A 20,256-nucleotide genomic window follows, 5' to 3' on the forward strand; every position below is an offset into this window, starting at 1 on the left:
CATCCAGACAGAAGAACAGTTGGAACTCTTGAAGTCTGAGATGAGCTGCCACCACTACTGTGCATTTGTTGAACACCCGTGGACTGTGGTAAGACCAAAGGGCCCTGAATTGGAAATGACTGACACTCAGCTGGAGGCATAGAGACCTTCTGGATTGTCTGTCTATTTTTGATGTGATAGTATGCATTATGCAGGTCTATTGAGTACACCCAGTTGTCCTTTCTTAGAAGCAGGAGGATAGAATGTACCATAACCATTGAGAACTTCAAGTGTTTGACAAATAGATTTAAATAGCTTAGGAACAAGATTGGCCTGAGATCTCCATTATTTTTTTGTAGTAAAAAGAACCTTGAGTAAGTTCTGAACCTTTGGTGATGTGATGGGACCTTTTGCTTGACTCTATTTGATAGCAGCTTTTCTATTTCAAATACCATTGCTCTTCTCTGGTGGGGTGAAACATTGGGCATTTTCTTTGTTGTTGGGGGTGGGTAAAAATAGGGGATGGGATAGCCTCTTGTGATGATTGACTACGCACAGATATATTCAGTGATGGATGTCTAGGCTTCTGGGTTCAGAGATATGCTTTCCCCAACTATCTCCAGAGAGAAGCAGTTGGGTAACCCTTCAGGAGTGCTGATAAAGCTTTTTTTTTGGTGAATTGACCTCTAAAGTCTTGGTTCTGTGGATCTCCTCTGTCACATGGGTGAAGTCTATCATTAGAGTACCCTCCTCTGCCTCTGGGGGTTCTATCTCTAGAAGAATCTTAGGAAAAATCTTGAGACTTATGGAACCACATTTTCTTACCACATACCTCTCTGGTTCCTAGAAAATGTTCTTTGAGGGGTCAAAAAATGTGTCCCTACAACAGAAAGAGTTTTCCTGTCCTTCTTATTCCTGGAAAAAGTATCTTTGATTTTAGGGACAAATAGAGTCAATCCATCAAAGGGAGCATTGATGAAGTACATCTTAAAGTGTTCCAGAAAATCACAAAAGCTTATCCAGTTATGCCTCTGTATCATAATGCCTGTGCCTGTGGCTCTAGATAAATTCCTATGTTGCATTAGAGATCAGACACATAGAGGCAATGCAGGGTGCCCAGTTGTAAATCCACAGTTTTCTTGTCTTCCACAGACATGGATCTAGAGAAGGATTTGGAAAGTTCCTTAATCAAATCCCACTGGAACCTCTTCATATGTACCAAGTAATTCAGTGATCTCAGGGCAAAGTCTCAGAATAAACAAGCTTCTCATATCTATCTAGGGCCCTTGACTCTCTATTAGGAGGATGAACATGTGAGCTGTCCTCATCAAGCTCCTTTTTGGTGGCAGCTACTAGCATAGCATCCACAGTTGGTCCCTTGCTCCAATGAGCACAGTCTTTAGGGGCTACTAAGTATTTATCTGATTTCTTTGGAATCAGTTCCACCACTTTCAGTTCCTTCCATGCTGCATGAGAAATGAGGTCAGTCAGCTCAACAACCAGGGGGACTACCCAGGAAGTAACTGAGCCAGTGACAAAAGCTTTGAGGGAAACAGATTCCTCCTGTGAAGAGGCTACAGAAGACCAACCACCTTTCTATCTCAATAATTCAACAATTTCCCCAAAGGAAACATTTTTATCTAACCTTTTCTAAATCAGCATTTTTAACTAAGTTATATAATATATTTATTTTATTAGCACAAGCATTTTAAAACAATTTGCTATAAGTCAATTAATATACATCTATATGTATATCTAAAGGTGGTTTCTATTGAATACAGCACTTTGCTCATTCTGATGTACTATCTTTTTAAAAAAGTATTCATTCCCTTCTCTATTGCATTGATCATGTGACTGTGTTAAGAAGTTTACTTAAGCTTGCATTTGAATTTTAACAGTTACTCTGATGAAGCCCTGGGAGTTGCAGGGTGAAAGCGCTTAGTCTTTTTCTGTTAATAAAGTTTGTCAAGTGTTACCGTTCTGTACAGGTTTGGTGGCGTTTTTTATTTTTATTTTACTAGTTTTGAGTATCCACTCTTTTTGGTGTTTTTTTCTGTTATATCCTCAGGGGATGCTCTGACAGACCCCCGTCCCCTTCATCCAAATCCATATCATCCATGAGACTCCTTTGGGGAGTCAGTGTGCCTCCTCTTACACATCTACTTCCAAGTAGCTTTCGGGGGGGGGGGTCCAGGAAAGACTCAGAAGTCTAAAGAGAGTCCTGAACAAAGATTGTCTCAAAACCAGCTGCCCCGATGGGACAGCGTGAGCAGGATCAGGACCCAGGGCTGACAGTTTTGGAGAGGGTGGAGGTGAGGGGGTCAAGAATGCCTTTTCTCTAGACTTGGAGAGATCTCCCTCTGCAACCTCAAAGGCAGACACTGAAGAAGAACCCAAAACTACCCCAGTTAGTGCCAAAGTTCCAGAGCCAGAATGGCAAAGAGTATCTCCCTGACCGTACCTTGAGACTGAAGTCAGGTCCAAGCTGTCTATTCCTAGAGCTCCGAGGGGAAGAGATGGCTCTTTAAATCCCCACAGACTCAGTGCTGAAGCTTCAGCTAAGAGATCCTTCTGGCCCGATGGGATCAGAGCTGGCTGAATCAAATAAGACACTGTAGTTGATGAAACCCACAACTTCAGATCTGAAGAGGATAACCCTAGAACTCTCATTTCTGAGGTCTCTGAAACGGATCTATATTATATCATCGAACGCTTAAAAAAGCGAATGCTGATTGATCGACCTAATTTAAGCGAAAGCTTACAATCTCGAACTGTCAGATCAGCGATTTTTTTCCCAGGGAAAAAAATCGCTGATCCAAAACACATACACACAACACAAGCACACCAAACAAACAGAAATCCACACACATACACCTAAAATCTGTTACCTAACCCTACATTAAACTATGCACACACCACTAACTACCCACTTACCTTAACCCAAACCCTAACCCTAAGGTCCGTCACTATCGCACACTCACCTCACCCGCTCCCTAACCCTAACTCACTTAAATCCACCCTAACCCTCATGTCCAGTCAATTGCACACACACCTAACCCGAGCCCTAACCCTAACTCACCTAAATCACCCTAACACTCACATCCACACAATTGCACACTTACCTGAATCCGACCAGTAACTTTCCACCATAATACTGAAAATACCGAAGCAACAGAAACGGACAACCGAATTCTTTCCCTAGGAAAAAATTTGAGTTTCTGCTGCTTCGATATTTTGCAGTTTCGCGAAAATAAGTTTGATCAATCAGCGTTCGCTTTTTTAAGCATTCGAGGATATAATATAGACCCTCTGAAACTAGGAGATGAATCAGAGAAGGAGCAGCAGTAGGAATGGAAGATGGCACAAAGCTCTTAAGTTCGATGGAAGACGGAGCAGGGAGAACTCCCAACTGACTCTAGGTCCTGAGGAGTTTCCTCATCATTCTGTCCACATCAGCCTCTGATAAACTTCTGGTAGACCTTAAGGATGAAGATGAAAAAAGGGATCTAGAAGCTCTCTTGACTGGTGTCTCCTGTAAGAAGGGGTAATGTAGCCTGAAAGCAATCAGCTCCATTGAAAATCTCAGTTCCCTATGACAGGGAGTCCTGGAAGAGGCAGAAGATGGATCCAATAGAGCAGATGGACCCGAAGCCTTAGACACCTGAGCTGCTGGAGCTGAAGTAGGAGCCAAGGAAGGACAGCAGTCAGGGGATTGCTTCCTAGATTCTTTAGCCTTGTCTTTTTCTTTATTTCCCCTTGTCTCCTTGTGCTTGTCCAAAGGCTTCTTTCAGAATGAGAATGCTCCAGAGGCAGATGATGAAACAGGTGGAGGAATGAAACCGTTAAGGACCAATTTGTTCTGATGCTTGACCACTGTCCTGTGTCCAAAGGCATTGGAGAAATCACAATCATCATCTAAGTGGCTGGCCCCAAACAATAGATGCACTTGCCCTGAGAGTCTGAATTGGGCATCTTATGGCCACAGGAGACACATTTCTTAAACTCTTTTGGTTTATCCTCCGTGTCAAAGGAAAAACAACTGCAACAATAATCATAGCAAAAAGTTCAAAGTACTAGAAAACGACAGAGGAAAAAAAAAGATACCAAATATGGTATGAGAATACCCAATAGAACAGAGGGTAACAATAGAGAAATACCAACAATGATAGGACAGGATACCAGGCAAAAAACTGGTAGGAGAAGTAGAAAAGGCCATGTGCCCAAGAAAGGGCCATAACAACTAAATAACTTTTTTTCAGGGAAAGAAGAGATACAAAAATACAAGGAAAAAGGCAGAAAGGAAAAGTACTAAAGTACTATTACAATAGAGAATAAGTTTTACACTTACCTCTAGCCTGAGCCACAAAATCCATGCTCGAATGCATAGAGTAGCAAAAGAGATTTGGGGTACTATTGGAGTTTGCATAGGATTGCAGGTAAGGGGGAGGAGCCTGAGCTACAGATCCAAAGTCTGGAAAATGGCCAAAATGGATCCAAGGTCAGATCCGAAACCCATCAGTTGAGGAATGGACATAAGGACAACATCGGATAATGAGATTTTCTAGTAGCAGATTTTCTGACCTCCTTTAATGCCTTCTGCACATCCTCATGAAACAATTGCCTAAACAGAGTCAAAACTGAATCATCCAGACTGTCAGTTGAAGTTTCACCAAATCAGGGTGCACCAGTCACCCCTGAGACTGTGTCAGCAGATCCAGAGTGTGGGGAAGTCTGTGGTAATTGCATTGGCCAATACCATTAACAGGGAGAACCAAAATTGCTTAGGCCAATAGGGGGTCACCACAATGATCTTTGGCATTTCTCTTTCAACATTTAGAAGTACCTTGTGAATCAGTGGAAAGGGTGAAAATGCATAAAGGAACATTCCCATCCAAGAGAATGAGAATGTGTCTGTCCGCAAATCATGGCTGCAAGGATGTCTGGATCAGAATTTCTCCAGCTGTCTGTTTTGAAAGGAGGCAAACATCTAGACTAGATCATTGAATTCCATTGCCTTGAGCTTCCACTTGTGCAGGTCTACCCAGGATCTGCTTAATCTGTCCATCACAATGTCCTGCTCTGACGGTATTTATGATGCCTGAAGAGTCAGAGAGTACCAAGAAACCTTCTCCCAGGCTGTCATTGCCAACTAGCACAGAGGGTAAGACCTCATATCCCCTTGCTGGTTGAGGTACCAAATCACTATGGTGTCATCCATAACCAGGTGGTAAAGGACTTTCAAGGTGTGAATCACTGCCAACATCTCCTTGATACTGATGTGCTTACATGTGTTCTAGGGCCCCCAAGTGGCTTGTACTTGCATCCACATTGACACAGCTCCCCAGGTAAAGTGGGACAAATCAGTCTGCACAGATTCTACTGTCACCAGAGGGGAAAGAAAGCCCAGAATTGATACTTAACTAATCTTGCACCACTGTAACCCTTGTCTGATGAAGGGCAGCATAGGCAACTGGGATTCCAGGGAACTAAGATGTTGGGTCCAACAACTGTGGACATACCACTGATTTTTTCTTTGCAGAGATGGGGCTCATGAACACCATCAGTCCAAGAATATTTATTTCTCTTTTTTCCAAAATCCCACTTCCATGAAAAAAACAACTGTAAAATTACTTCCTTAAATGGTACCATGAATAAAGTTACCCCACATATAGAAACTACTTGGCATGACAATTGACAACAATCTTAAATTCAATATACATATCGCTAACAGCATCAAGAAAACCCATCACAATCTAGGCAACCTACACAGAGTTAAGATAAATTCCTTACAGACTCTGCCAAGGTAACTCTAGCTATTACTTACCTCTTATCCTCTCTCCTATATGGAGCCCTATATCAAAACCAAGTTACAAGCCTCACTTAGTTCTAAACTTAAACAGTGCTAGATTCGCTTGCAACAAATCTTACTGGACCCACCACTGTTTAGCACTAAAAACACTTAACCAGCTCAACCATCTTCACCACCTATCTTATACTCAGTTCACCATACCCCTTAAAAACATCCATACCATATCCACCTGCCCAGAAATTAGATCCCTACTCTAGTACTATCCTCCAAATTGTCCCCTTTGGTCAAATAATAAACAACTGCTTACCATCTACAAAGCACAAAGGCTGATGGGGTCATGCTATAATCCAGTAGTGTAGCTAGAACTTGAAATAAAATTCCTATATTAATCAGGTCCAACACACACCTTCATCTTTTCAAACCATTACTAAAAGACGTCCTCTCTACCTCCTGGCTTTGTCTCTGCTCCTAATCTGGGACATACCTCTCCTAACACCCTTCATTTCCATTATTATACCTCCCTTTAAAGCATTAAATCACTTAATCTGCTTATCCCCTTCTAAAACCTCACTTTATTGTACTTCTTAAATACTGAACCTGCTTCTAATTAGCACAACCAAATTAATACTCCACTACTACTTCTCTGTTAACACTCAAACTTGTTTATCTCCTCTAATACCTCACTCTTTTGTATTTCTTAAATTACTCCTAACTATCTTCTACACCACTATTATACTTGTAAGTCTCAGTACAAGGCTTGTAAAATTGTGTTTGTGAATATCAATAGAAATGTTATTACACTGACTATTATGCTATGTGTTCACTGAAAATACATTAGAAGCTTTGTTACTGACAATATTAATTGCATTAAATATGATACCTTGGAGCTTTTCTCCATGAGCAATCCCTGAAAAAGGGCACCTGTGCCCAATCAGATTTCCTGGTAAACAAATGTCAGTAAATAAATAAATTTAGGAATTCTCTCACCAAGGTGACATTCCTCTTGGAGATTTCCAGAAACACCATATGGTTTGATAGGACCTTGTCTTTGGGCAGAAAGTCAATTCTCTTGTTGGAGTCAATCAAGCACCCCAGAAAGATAAGCCATTGTGAGGGTGTCAGACTTGACTTTTGGAGGTTCAACTTGAACCCTAAATGGTTGAGACCTTCTCTAGTAATTCCAAACACCTGGAGACAGACTCTGCACAGATCAGCACGTCATCCAAGTATAGAAAGATGTGAATGTCCAGAGTCCAGCAGTTAGTCACTACTAGAGCAAGGCATTTGATGAACACTAGTAATGCACTGGATTGCCCAAAGATCAATACAGAAAACCAGACACAACAAATCTCAGATACTTCCTGAAATGATGAGCAATAGGGATATAATAAAAGGCATCCTTCAAATTCAGGGTCACCATAAAGCAGTTGTCCAGCAACAGAGGAAGCAGTGTCTGCAGGGTTAGCATCTTGAACTTGGGGACACTGACAAACATATTTAAAAAAGAAAGGTCTAACACCGGCCTTTATGACTGCTCTTTTTGGGAGAGCAAGAAAATTCTGGAGTAGAAACCTGTCATTCTTTCCAAAGAAAGGACCAGTTCTATGACCCCAGAGTTCAGAATTTGCTAGAGAATAGAAGGACTAACAAAGTCTGATCTGGTGGATAAGGGGGAACCTCCCTGAATGGAGGCAGGTGGTCTTTCCTCTGCCATTTGTAACTCATGCAACAATGTTTAAAATTCATATGTCAAAAACCACTGACAGCCAGGCAGCCTTATTGAGAACTAACTTGAGAGATGAATCACCCAACAGGGGACTTGATAAAGGCGGGTGCAGCACCTCAGCATAGTTGTAAGTTGGTAGGGGAGGTATCCTTTTTGGGAAAGGAACCTTTCCTGTTTGGCTTGGTGACGTTGATGTCCTGCCAGTTCCTTTTATTATCTTGGTTCTTGCTCTGCTGAGATTTGTGTTTTTAGGCACCTGAAATGTATCTTGCTTAAAGGAGGAGAACTTGGGAATATTTAACATTTTCAATACTCCTTGCATCAATTTACCACTGTCATCCCACTGTTTAAGGACTTGATTAGCTGCTATACCAAACACAAAATCAGACTCAAGAGGAGTATTCAAAATCTCACTTTTTAGCTCATCCAAAAAATTCTGGGAGTGCAACCAAGCATACCTCCTAATCACCACTGACAATTCTGCAATTCTAGAAATAGTATCAATCCCATCCAAGGCAGTTTTTAAGGCATGTTTTGACACCTGAGAAACATTGGAGACAATAACTTTAACATAGGCCATTTGTTCTGCATGCAATGATGCAGCAAGCACATCTAAGCTGTACATGCATCTCAACATAAACTTCCACAAAAATGTTGTTAGTTAAGTACTTTAAAAGCCACCATGTTGGACTGCACCATCTTCTTTCCCTGGGATTTTATCTACTTGACTAGTTTATCTTGAGGGATTGGGTTAGAAGAAGACATGGTCTTCTTATTAGTAAAAGTCAGTGGGGAAACCAAAGCAGGGTCCACAGACAAAGGGGCAAGGAGGTCAGACAAGGCCAAGCAAAACATGCATTTCTTAAACTCTTTCTTAGGCACAGCCTCAATAAACAGAAGGGAACTATAAGTTTTCTTGAAGACATCCTCCAATGCTGGGATTAATGGAGGAAATATCTCAATGCCTGGGGCCTCATCCTCTAAGAGATCATAAACCTTGTTAATCTTCGGAGCAGCTGGAGCTAGCTCCCAGTTGAATACATATCTAAATCCAGTCAACATGTGGGAAAAAGAAAACATCTGTGGGGTACCTGTACCTGTTCATCATTAGAGGACCTTGACCAATCTGACTCAGGAAGTTCGGAGTCCTCAGATGCAGAATCTCCTTCAAAAGCAGGATCCTAACAGACTGATCAGTCATGGAAGCACTGATATTAATCATAACCCATGTAAGCACCCCATAGTCAACTGCCTGAACAATGGGTTGCACCATAGCTATCATCTCAGATGAAAACCCACTCAAAGACTGCTGTCCCACCACCTGTTGGGACTTCTATCTCTTTTGGGAATATACTACAACAATGGGAAAATTCCCTTGGAGGAAGTATCAATACTGACAATAGAGTTTACACCTCTAACTTCCCCTGCGCTTAAAGGATTTGGTTCTCCCATACCTGCAGCAGGCAATAGTACAACCCTGCAGGATGTGTCTGACCCTCCTGTCATACACAGTTATGGTACTACCACCACCACTGCGGACTTGAAGGTAATAGAAGGTGAGTGGTCTGATAGCCGGCATGAAGCTAAGGCTACTGTGGATTCACAAGCCATAGGCTAAGGCATATATTTTGATTAATTCTCTCATTTTTAGGTGCAGATGGGAAAGGTGGTGGTGGGGGTCTGAGTCTGTCAAGTTAAGGGGCACGAAACTAGTCAGCTCAATATGAAATACCGGCTGCGTGGTCAGCCGAGTAAGAAGATGAACAAATCCTATTATTCTCCCTTTAAATAGCAATCTAAAGACTATTTTTGTAGGGATACTATTCTGAACACTGCACTGAGAAAATGGTAATATTTTCAGTAACACAGTTGAAAGCACAAAATACATGAATAAAAGTCACCTGATTTTGTAAAAGAAAAGGATAGTTTCAGTCTAAATGAATGGATACAGCCTAAAACAGTATTAGAGAAGACATACTTCATAAACTGATTAAAAATTCCTGTCAGAAATATTTAACATACAAAATGACATAAAAAGCAAACTCTAGTCTATTTCTGCAGGGGTAGTGCACTGAATAAAATTACTGTTTCAGTAACAGAGTTCCAAGCACAAAATACATGCATAAAAAGTCCCCTAATTTTGTTAAAAAGGGCTAGTTTCAGTCAAAATGAATGTATACAGCTTAAACAGTATTAGACAAAAAACAAACCATAAGCCGATGAGAAATTTGTCTCAGAAATATTTAATATACAGAATGGCACCAGAATCAAAATGTAAACAAAAAATCATTTAAAATGATGTAATCCTTTCCAATTACCTCAAATAATCATAACTCCAAAGGAAAAAATGTTATATCAGTATGTATGTTCATAGGTTCTGGTTTCCCATCCACTTGTCCAAGTTGCACTTGAATTGGATTAGGGAGGAACTCTGCTTCACATGGATGGGGTGCCTGTTCCATTGATGGGGTAGTCTTTGGGATATATACCTATCTCTCCAGCAGGTCCTATTTATATCACAGGCAAGGTTTAAGTCTTTAGAACAGGTAATTCTGGTACTGCTTGTTTTGTGGATATGCAGGAGGTCCATCAGAGTGGGATCTGACAATGCCCTGTATGCCAGGCATAGATCTCCCCTCAAAAGCCTGTAGGAGATGGAATACAGGGATAGGGTCCTGACGTGGTCTATATAAGACATATTACTTATGCTCTGTATTATTTTAGTGAGGAACCTCTGTGGACATTCCAGTTGTTGGATATGTCTGGTTAGGTACATACCAAAGGGGACATTGTATGCAATGATAGGTCTGATGAATGCTGAATACAGTGGAACAATGACTTCCTTGGACTTAGATGCCATACCTTTGTTTATAAGTTGCTCAACAAAGAATGAGTTCCTCACAACTGTAGACAAGTGATGATCAAAGGCTGGATTACTATCTATGTGTGTCCCTAATTTCCTAAGTCCCTGTCAAAACTTACAAATGAAACTTTAATAAATAGGCCTTACTATGCTAGTCAAAGTAAAAAACAGAAGCATATACAAAACTTCTAATCAGACAAAAAAACAGCCAAAGCAGCAGGCTACACTATTTGTGTACTGATAACAAATTCAGAGAGAGGAAATAAAACACAACAGGAGTTTCTTATCAGAGCTCTGCTGCTGATGTCACCCAGTTGGAGAGAAGCAATATCCCAAGAGATACTGTTGCACAAAAAAACTGAAAGGGTTCTACCTGTGAGTGTAAACAGCTGTCGTGGTCTTACAAGGTGATTGGTTCTTCACCCTCACAGACAGGCAGTGGGAGGAGTTTTGAGCTTTGACAGACTGCTAAAAGTAGGGTAGCAAAGCACTACTACCCACATGCCAGTAAGGCAGTGTTTTTTGAACATCTGCGCTACTGTTATCATATTGATCACTGTTGCAGTAGCCTTAGCTATATGGGTAGATTACACTAGTTTAGTTAGGTGGAAGGAGAAAGGTCCAGACGCTCCCTGAGGATGGTCATAGCAAAGCCTGATCTAGGCCTAGAAAAGGAATCAGGCTTGTAGTACTTTGTAAAAGTATGTACAGGAGACTGAGTTGCTGCTTCTAGAATACTTCTAGAATCAAACTCTTTTCAAAAAGCCATATTTGAAGATGAAGCCAAGGCCCTGGTAGTGTGTGCCTTGACTCTGCCTTGAATAGTTTTGTTGTGGTGAAAATAATGAAAGGTAATATCCTGACCACCATTTGGAATTAAAAAATATATATATTTTTAACAATATTTAACAACGTATACATGGTTTTATTACTTAGTATTTTATTCTGTTATTGCAGAAGTTCTAACAATACTGATGTCATTCATAGACTAGTACATTATTCATGAATGCATGATGTTACAGGAAATGATGTCAGTCTGTATTTTCTATTAATGTGACTGCTGTGATTTTTTATTTGACTCTGATGATGCCTGGATTGTAAAAGGCGAAAGCTCTAAGTCTCTGGTGATTTTAGCTTATTAAAGTGACCGCTTCTTGTGCAAAAACACTTTGGTTTGTCTCTTTACTTTTTACTGTATTTACCGCACTGGTTCTGCATTTGTGGCCGCAGTTCATTTCATAGTACCTGAGTTGTCTGTGGATATCCAAGGTGTGAAGTATCCTTTCTCTCTCATTTTTAGGTTCAGGAAAGAGAATGAGGAGATGGATAGTTTGGCTTAAAGTAAACTTGGATACTACTTTAGACAAAAAAGAAAGATTCATTCTCAAAGAGATGCTGTCTCTGTGGAATACAAGATATGCTTGACTCACCATAAGAACATGAATCTCAGATACTCTTCTTGCTGAGGTCAGACCAACCAGTAAAATAGTTTTCCATGTTAAGAACCTCAAGTCAGCCAGGTGAGCTGGTTAAAATGGAGCAAGTGTTAGTTTCTCTAACAGGATCCCATGGGGAGCCACTGTTTTTCTTGGAGGTTGCTTATGCAAACCCCCTTTCAAAAACATTTTAATATCAAGATGCCTTGAAAGAGGTGGATCCATGGGCAGACATGCTGAAATGACTGATAAATGAACGTTAATGGAGGAAAAAGAAAGGCCAATGGATAGTAAATAGTAAAACCAGAGAAACACTTGGCCCAAATAGGTGCTGGTTATGTTGTTGGCACTAACTAGAAAACTTATTCCATTCGCTAATATATGATCTTCTACTAGCAGGCTTTCCTGCTTCCATTAGTACCTGCTGCACATCTTCAGTAAATAGGTGACTAAAGGGAATTAAGACCCAATCTTCCAGGCAGTCAGTTGAAGTTGATTGGGGTTGAGGTGTATCAAACACTCCTGTTCTTATGTGAGTAGTTCCATTCTATGAGGAATCTTATGGTAATTGCCCCTGGCCATTTCCAAAAGAAGGGAGAACCACTGTTGCTTAGGCCTCACAATGATCTTGGGGATTCCTTCTAAATCTTAAGAAGTACCTTGAATATCAGTAGAAAGGTTGGAAAAGCATACAAGAACATTGCTGTTCAAGGAAAAGAAAATATATCCGTCTTCCAGTTCTTCTTGCATGGGCTCCTGGAGAAGAATTTTGCCAGCTGATTGTTCAGTTGTTCAGAGAGGAATTAAAGAGTTCTGCCTGAGGAATTTCCCATAGATAGAGCAAATCCTGGAAGACCCTCTGACCTAGTTTCCATTTGTGAGCGTCTGTCTTTGTCCTGATCAGCTTGTCTGCCACATAATTTTGTTCTGACAGGATGTAGGATACTGTGTTGTGAAGCTACATCTCAAGCTAACATGGCTAGTCTGCATGTTGGGGTAGGACCTAGTCCCCCTTACTTGTTGCTGTACCACATGACTGTGGTATTTTCGTAAAAAACTTGAAGAGGTCCAGGGGACCAAAGATGATTCAAAGACTTGAGTGCCTTGATCAGAGAAAGCATCTCCTTTTTATTTATGTGTCTGCATCTGGTCTTGGTGTCCCAAACACCTTCCAATTGTATCCCTCCTGAAACTGCTCCCCAAGTAAACTACAAGGGATCGGTAGTGACTGATTGCTTTTTAGCAGGAGGGGATAAGGGTGAGTTGGATTTATGGATATTTGCTTTCTCCATCAAGTGATTTTTATTCTGACAAAACCTAGAACTGGGATTTGAAAAGATAATGGGTGTTGATGCTGAGACTTCACATACCATAGTATCATCTCTTGCCATAAATATCACGAAAATCATAGATGCTGTGAGACCTCAAATCATGTGCAAGAGAAGCTCTTTGAACTGATGTGTCAGTGCAGACACCCTAGGAACACAGTCCTAAATAAAGGAGTCAAAAAGACTTTTAATGTTCTCTTGGAATCCCAACTTGTGTAAGAGATCTCTCACTCAAGTGAGAAATTCCTGAGATTTTGAAAAAGACACTGTAAAGATAAGTAAGTTGTCTAAATATGGACAGATGTGGATACCCTATAAAACCACAAAACAACTTTTAGAAGAATGTGTAGATGTGGATACCCTGTAGCCTGCAATGAGCTATAACAGAAGCTAGATACTCTTGGTGCAGTGGATAGTCCACATACTAAGGCAGAGAACTAATAATATGATCCAGACACACATAACCTTAAGAAATGTCTGAAGTCTGGATGAACAGGAATGTGATGACAAACATCTTTTAAATCTAGTCTTACCAGGAAACTTAAATGAGGAAGAAGGGGTAACAAGTTGTGATGTGACAGCATTTTAAACTTGAGTGCTATCACAGATTGGTTTAGGAAAGAAAGATCCAGAACTGGTTTCCAAGCATTTATCTTTGGCACAAAAACATCCCTGAATAAAGGCCTTTCCCAACCTAGGAAGGAGGAACTGTCTCTATCACTCCCTGAGGTAACGTGTTCAAGGCCAGGGAGAAACAGAGGAGTCTGATCTGGTGAATGAGGAATTAGCCCCTGGAAAGGAATAATTTCCTCCTAGTGCCAATCTGTAATCCTGATGAGTGATCTTCAGAGCCCATTTGTATGAAACTATCTGTTGCCAAAGAGAAAAATGGAGAGTCAGACTTTCTGGAACAGAAGAGGGACTGTCAGTGGTGGGGGTGGGGTGTGACAATGTCCCTTAAACAGTCATTATGACTTGTTGGGCTGCCATTGATTTTGGTTGGTCTCTGTGCTCTTTTTGGAACCCCCTTGACATTTTTTTCTTAAATGTCTGTTTACCAACACTTTACTAAGACTGTTTATTTTGTTTCTTTAGATATCTGGATTAAGTGTTTTAGAATTCCTTAGAAATTTTGGAAAAAGAGGACTGAAAATAGAGATTCCCTGAATCAGCTTACTCTTCTCAACACATTTTGGGTAGCCTCTGCAGCAGAGGAACTAAAAACAAACTCTCTATCCAGAGTAGAATTTAAGATCTCATTTTTTACAGAAGAAATGTTCTGAGAACTAAGCTATGCAAACCTCCCCAAAACAGTACCAGTGTCCATAGCCCTGGAAGAAGTATCAACAGAGTCTTACACACACTTTAAGTAATGAGATGTGATCTATAAAATGGAAAAAAATAAACCATTTAAAGCAGATATTTCCTCACAAGAAAAAAACTGCAGACAAAACATTCCTCATACTTTCACAGTTAGTTAAATAAATTGTAACATGTGTTCCTGACAATTTAAAATACTGAAAATCAAAGTTGCAAAAGGACACTCAGCCTTGTTAGAAAGTTTAGGATTGCAATTAACTACATATTTAGCAGCAGTAGAATTGACTAAAGCTCTAGCTGTTGGGTCAGGTTTGGGATGAGTGTATACAAATTAAAAAAAACTGAGAAACTATATACAATCTATCTGCGACTTTAACTACCCAACTATAGAGTGGAAGACCTATTCTAGCCCAAACATGAACGCCTAGAGATTCCTCAACTTCATCAATCCCAATGCATTGGATCAGCTGGTCGACACCCCCATGAGAGGTGAAAATATCCTGGATGTGGTACTAACCAACATGAGTAGCCACTGTAGCACCTCTACAGTGTCATCCTCCTTGGTAAGATCCATCCATAAAGCGATGACTTTCAAAGTCAACATCTCCCCTGATCCCCTGCCCCTGCCAGGGTCAAACAAAAAATGTTTCTAAATCTGACTACAACCTCCTGAGAGCAGGTATAAGCAGCTTCACAGCTACTGTCTCTTCAGTTGGAACTAACATTAATGAACAAGCCTACACTATAAAACTATATGAGCACCTACATAGCTGCATGCACGGAGTCAGCAATACCGGACAGAACCAAATCATCTTCCTCAAGGTAGAGTAAACCTGTCTGGCGGACAGTAGCAATAAACAAACTCTATAATAAAAGGAAAAAATTGTGGTCCAGGACCAAGAAGGGGCAGGTGTCAATTTGGAAGCAATCTCTTGTTTGTCTGAACAAGCAAGTAAGGTCACTGGTGAAATCCTCTAAAGTTACTTTGAGTCCAAATTGCCACATCCACTAAGGATAATCACAAGGCTTTCTTCACATACGTTCACAGTCTCAAAGGTAACACCCAAATCTGTTCTGATCTGGTGGTCAAGAACACGACATACACAAACACTGTAAATATAACCAACCTGCTGGCAGACAGTAAAAATGTCACCTCCCTGTACCCCCATCATTAAAGCAGGACATCCCCAGCACCTGCCCCCTTCCCCTCATCAGCAGGGAGCAGGTCTTTAATGCCCTCTCAAAGCAAAAAATACAGCCTCCATGGGACCTGACAACATCCCTGGCTGCGTCCAATATGAACTCAGACAAGAGCTCTCAGCACAGTTAGGCACACTATTCAAACAAAGCTTGAGCACTGGCTTTGTCCCAGCTGAATGGAAGACAGCCACTGTCATCCATTTACACAATGGTGGACCGTCCACTGACCCAGGCAGTTATGACCCATCATCCTAACTAGCCTGATCTGCTAGGCCATGGAATGCATTATCATGGACCTTATAAAGAAGGACATTGGCGACCCCACACAGTTTGCTTTTGTCAAAGGGAGATCATGCCTGTTAAACTTGGTTGACTTCTTCAAAACAGTCACCAAAGCCATGGGATGAGGGGAAGACAATGCACACCACCTAGCTTGACCTAGCCAAAGGCTTTGACACTATTCCCCACTCAGATATAATAGATAAACTCTCCCAGCTAGGCATCAACCTGTATGTTACCAGATGGGTAGCTAACTGGCTGACTGATAGAACCCATTCAGTCAAAATTGGGGAAGCCACCTCTAGTAGTAGACCCATAATGAGTGGCGTACCCCAAGGATCGGTCTTGGGTCCTCTACTGTTTGGGATATACTTTTGTGTGGTGCAACCCAAAACCAGTAATCTGTGGCTGACCAAGTTTGCAGATGACTGCAAGCTGAGCACTGTCTTAAATTCCCCCCTTGGCCTTACCTAAACTCATAAATGGTACCAGAAGCATGGCCTCAAATTGAATGCCAAGAAATGCATCATTGTCCCCTTTGGGGAAAATGGCATCCCCAATAATTGTCACATTAATAACAACGTACTAAGCATGCAATCAGTAGTGAGGGACATGGGCACCCAGGTTGCTCTCAACCTGATTTTTGACCACCACATTGCCTCCATTGTATGGAAGGCTTTGTACAAGGTGCACCTCATAAGTAAGGGTATTTCATCCTGGAACAAGGAGGTCATATCCATGTCAAGCAGAGTACCTCACTAGCCCTCTTTAAGAGGAACTTGGATGACTATATGGGAAACAGAAAATCCACCCCTGGGATCCCACCTGTGTCCCTGCTGGACAGGGGAAACAGGTGCTGACTGTGGGAACATGGGCAAAATTCTTGGCTAGGCTTATAAGGGCCTCCGGGCCAATAGCCTAGTATCATCCTTTAAACCAACGAACCTACACCTTTTTAATGGCAGCAGGCTGACTATCAGAAAAACTGCAGGTAGTGACACATATATCCTCCAGAACCAACAACACTGAGGGATGGGTGAAAGTTCTGGAAATTCCACCTGTAACAGTTCATAGTTTTTTCTGAGGGACTGAGAAACTTCAAGTGTTCTCCCACTGAAGATACTGACACATTCTGGAAATAGATTCATAGAAAGAGAAGCCTCCTTGGGGTGACTCAGATATTATGATTTTCTCTGAGACTGAATTAGAAATCTGAGGAGAAAACTGTGCATCTTTCCCTTGATCTTCCTGTTCAGATTCAGATTATTGAATCTCTTCAGGAAAAGATGCATATGTCTTTCTTTTCCAGATACCACCTTATAAGAAGAATCAGTATCCTGAATTAAACCTTGAGTCAAATCTAGTAAACTGCTCACGTATAGGGGAATTTGAGGAGTAGCTATATATTTAGTTTTCAGAAAGGGGAGGGGTTTACAAGAAAAATTGGGACAATAGTGTTGTTAATGGCAGTTGCAGTTTCTCTAGGGAATGGTACAACATTTTGACTAAACAAAGAAGCCTTCCCTGTTCCCTCTCTCTGGACTGACAACAGTGTATTTCTCTTTCCCAGTGAAGGGACTCCAACAGTCGAAGATGATGTGGCTAACCCCCTGTTCCATTGTGGCTGTAGATGCTACACCAGAGGAATCCAGGATAAAAGATGAGGTGTTTGAATAACTAGCTTTGGCCAGAGCAGAGTCACCTAATTGCACCTGAGGAAAAATTGATAGCCTGCTGTGGTGCCAAAGGCTGTTTGCTTAATGTTTCCTTTTTGTGGCTGGAAGACTGACTGTGGGACCAATAGTTTGTTCCATGGTCAAGGCAAACATGGCCTTTTTCCTGGGGAAAACAATCAGCATAAACCAGTAAAAATTAAAAGCTGTTAAAATCACTTTTTTCAAACAAAACACAATAAAAAGGCACTTTAATACACTTTGCCAGCCCCATAAAGTAAAATAAATGCAATTTCTTCACAGTAAAATGTTTTTCAACTGAAAGGAAAAAAGTATGCTCCCATTTAAAAGTACAGTTAAGTCTCCTGACAGTCCATTAAACATAAACGCATAGATTTAAATAACTTTCCTAAGCAGGAAAGTACATTTAAACAAAATATTTTATGTGGAAGGGTTCCTCAAAGGGAACTTATCTGCCCAGCAAAGGAACAGCACAAGCCGATTGTTGATCCTCAAAAGCCCACACAGGAGCACCATCATCAACAGCAGGAAAGCTCTAATGGGCTTGATGCTCAAACCTGTTATTTTAGGCAGCTCAGCTTGAGCCTATACTCTGATATCAATCCTTGATAGGGAAGTCAATCTCTAACCTGTAGTCCAAATAAATTTGTGGCATCTTCTCAGTCTATCATCTTTCCCTCTAGTTATTTGCTCACAGTCTCCAGTTTGACAGGGATGAAAGCACTCAATTTGTTCATTTACTCATATATTAAAGGAAGGTGTAGAAACCTGTCTGACCTCTACTTTGTATAGTCTTGTCATTTTGGGTTTAATGTTTAATGTGGACTTTAACTGCAACTTTTCATCTGGTAATTGCTCCCAATACCTCCTAATCAACCTTATAATTTTTTCAGGAAATGCAAATGCTTCAATTCCCCTACTCATAAAGTCCCAGCTTACTATGTCAAATGCTTTCTCAGCATCAAGACCCACCAACAACAATGGTATTTTCTTACATTCTGCTTCCCTCTGGATCATCAATGTTCTGTCAACGTTGTTGAATGTTTGCCTCCCCTCCACAAAACCACATTGATCCATATCTATTAATTTTGGCATTAACTGTGGTGGTGGTGCAGCGGTAGCATTGTCGCCTCATAGCAAGACATTGTCCCGTTCGATTCTCAGCTAGAGCATCTTCTGTGTGGAGGCATACATGAATGGGGCGTCCCTTCATTGAAGGTTGTGTGTCAGGGCTGGAAACCCGGTACGTAAAAATCCACTACCAATCATTAGCTGTGGCGACCCCTAACCGGCAAAAGCAGAAAGACACAAACAAAAACATTTGTCATTCTTTTAGCCATTATAGACATGAACACTTTATAATCATGGTTTAGTATTGAAATGGGCCTGTATGAAGCTGGGTTTGATGGATCTTAACCCTGTTTAGATATTACAGCTACCACTTGATGGATCTTAACCCTGTTTAGATATTACAGCTACCACTGCTTTCTTCCAGGATGTTGGTACTTCTCCTCCTCCTCTTAAAATACTGTTAAACAAAACCTTCCAGATCTTTTATCAGTATTTTTCCCTCCTAGCTTCCAAACTTCCACAGGAATACCACTGATTCCCAGGGACTTTCATGTAGATTGGTTATACATCACACTTTTTATATCATCTCCTCCTATCCTAACCATTAGTAATTGAGCCTTGTCTACCTCTAACCTTGGCATATTTAATTCTTCCATAAACATTTACATTTGTATCTTTTCTAGATTTAAATATTTCACTGCTTTATACAAATATTCATAGAATTTCTGGAATCATTCTAATACCCTCTACAGGATCTCTTGTTACCTTCCTTGTTATAGGCTCCCTAAGCTTGTTGGCAGCTCTTTCTACTTTCTGTTGCTTGAGTTGTTGTGTGAAAGGTTTTTGTGCTCTAGTGTTATCAAAAAACAGTTGCTTAACAGCAGTCTTTCTAAACTTGCGCATATTATCTAGGTAATCCCTGATTTTCTGCTTAGCATTCTGCAGTTGATCCTCTTCTTGTTCTGTGGGATTCCCCCTATTATTCAATACTTTAACATTTGTCAGTCCCTCTAAATAATTCTTGTTACTTCTTAACCATAGCTCCCTTTCTATTATTTACACCCTATTTTTAAACTCTACCTTAATTTTATCACACTCCCTAGCTAATTTTCAGAAGAAATTTCTGTCCTCTCTAATAGCGCCTGAATAATCTCCACTATCCATTCCTTAAATTCCTCTCTTTTCAACAGATAGGTGGGAAAGCGCCATTGTCTCATTTTTATTTCATTGCCCTGTGTTTTTATTTTAGTTATTATTGGCACATGATCCAAAATAGTTATTGGGTGCATATCAAGACCTTCAATTAAATGGACATGTTATTGTGAAATGTAAATTCTGAAGAGCCTAGCCCAGTTTTTATATCTTGGGGAATAATATGTAAATTCACTCCAAACTCCTAGTACTTAATTCACATCTTCCATGCCAAATATTTTTATAAATGTCTTCAAAAAGCTACCCTCCTTTGTTATACTTTCCCTTCTGGGCCCTCAGACACATTTTCACTGCTGCAAATCACATTCCAGTCCCCATCTCTAAGTAATATTCCTTGCT

The 20,256-nt window shown here is 40.7% G+C and overlaps 1 protein-coding gene across 1 annotated transcript in view; it reads right to left on the reverse strand.

The window, feature by feature from the left end:
* The window catches only part of RIPOR1 (RHO family interacting cell polarization regulator 1), a 2,621,322-nt gene that overhangs the window by 2,459,291 nt on the left and 141,775 nt on the right, over nt 1–20,256 (reverse strand). The window lies entirely within an intron of this gene.

Source organism: Protopterus annectens, chromosome 16.part0, assembly GCF_019279795.1.
Source record: "Protopterus annectens isolate FY-2018-M chromosome 16.part0, PAN1.0, whole genome shotgun sequence".
NCBI lineage: Eukaryota > Metazoa > Chordata > Ceratodontiformes > Protopteridae > Protopterus > Protopterus annectens.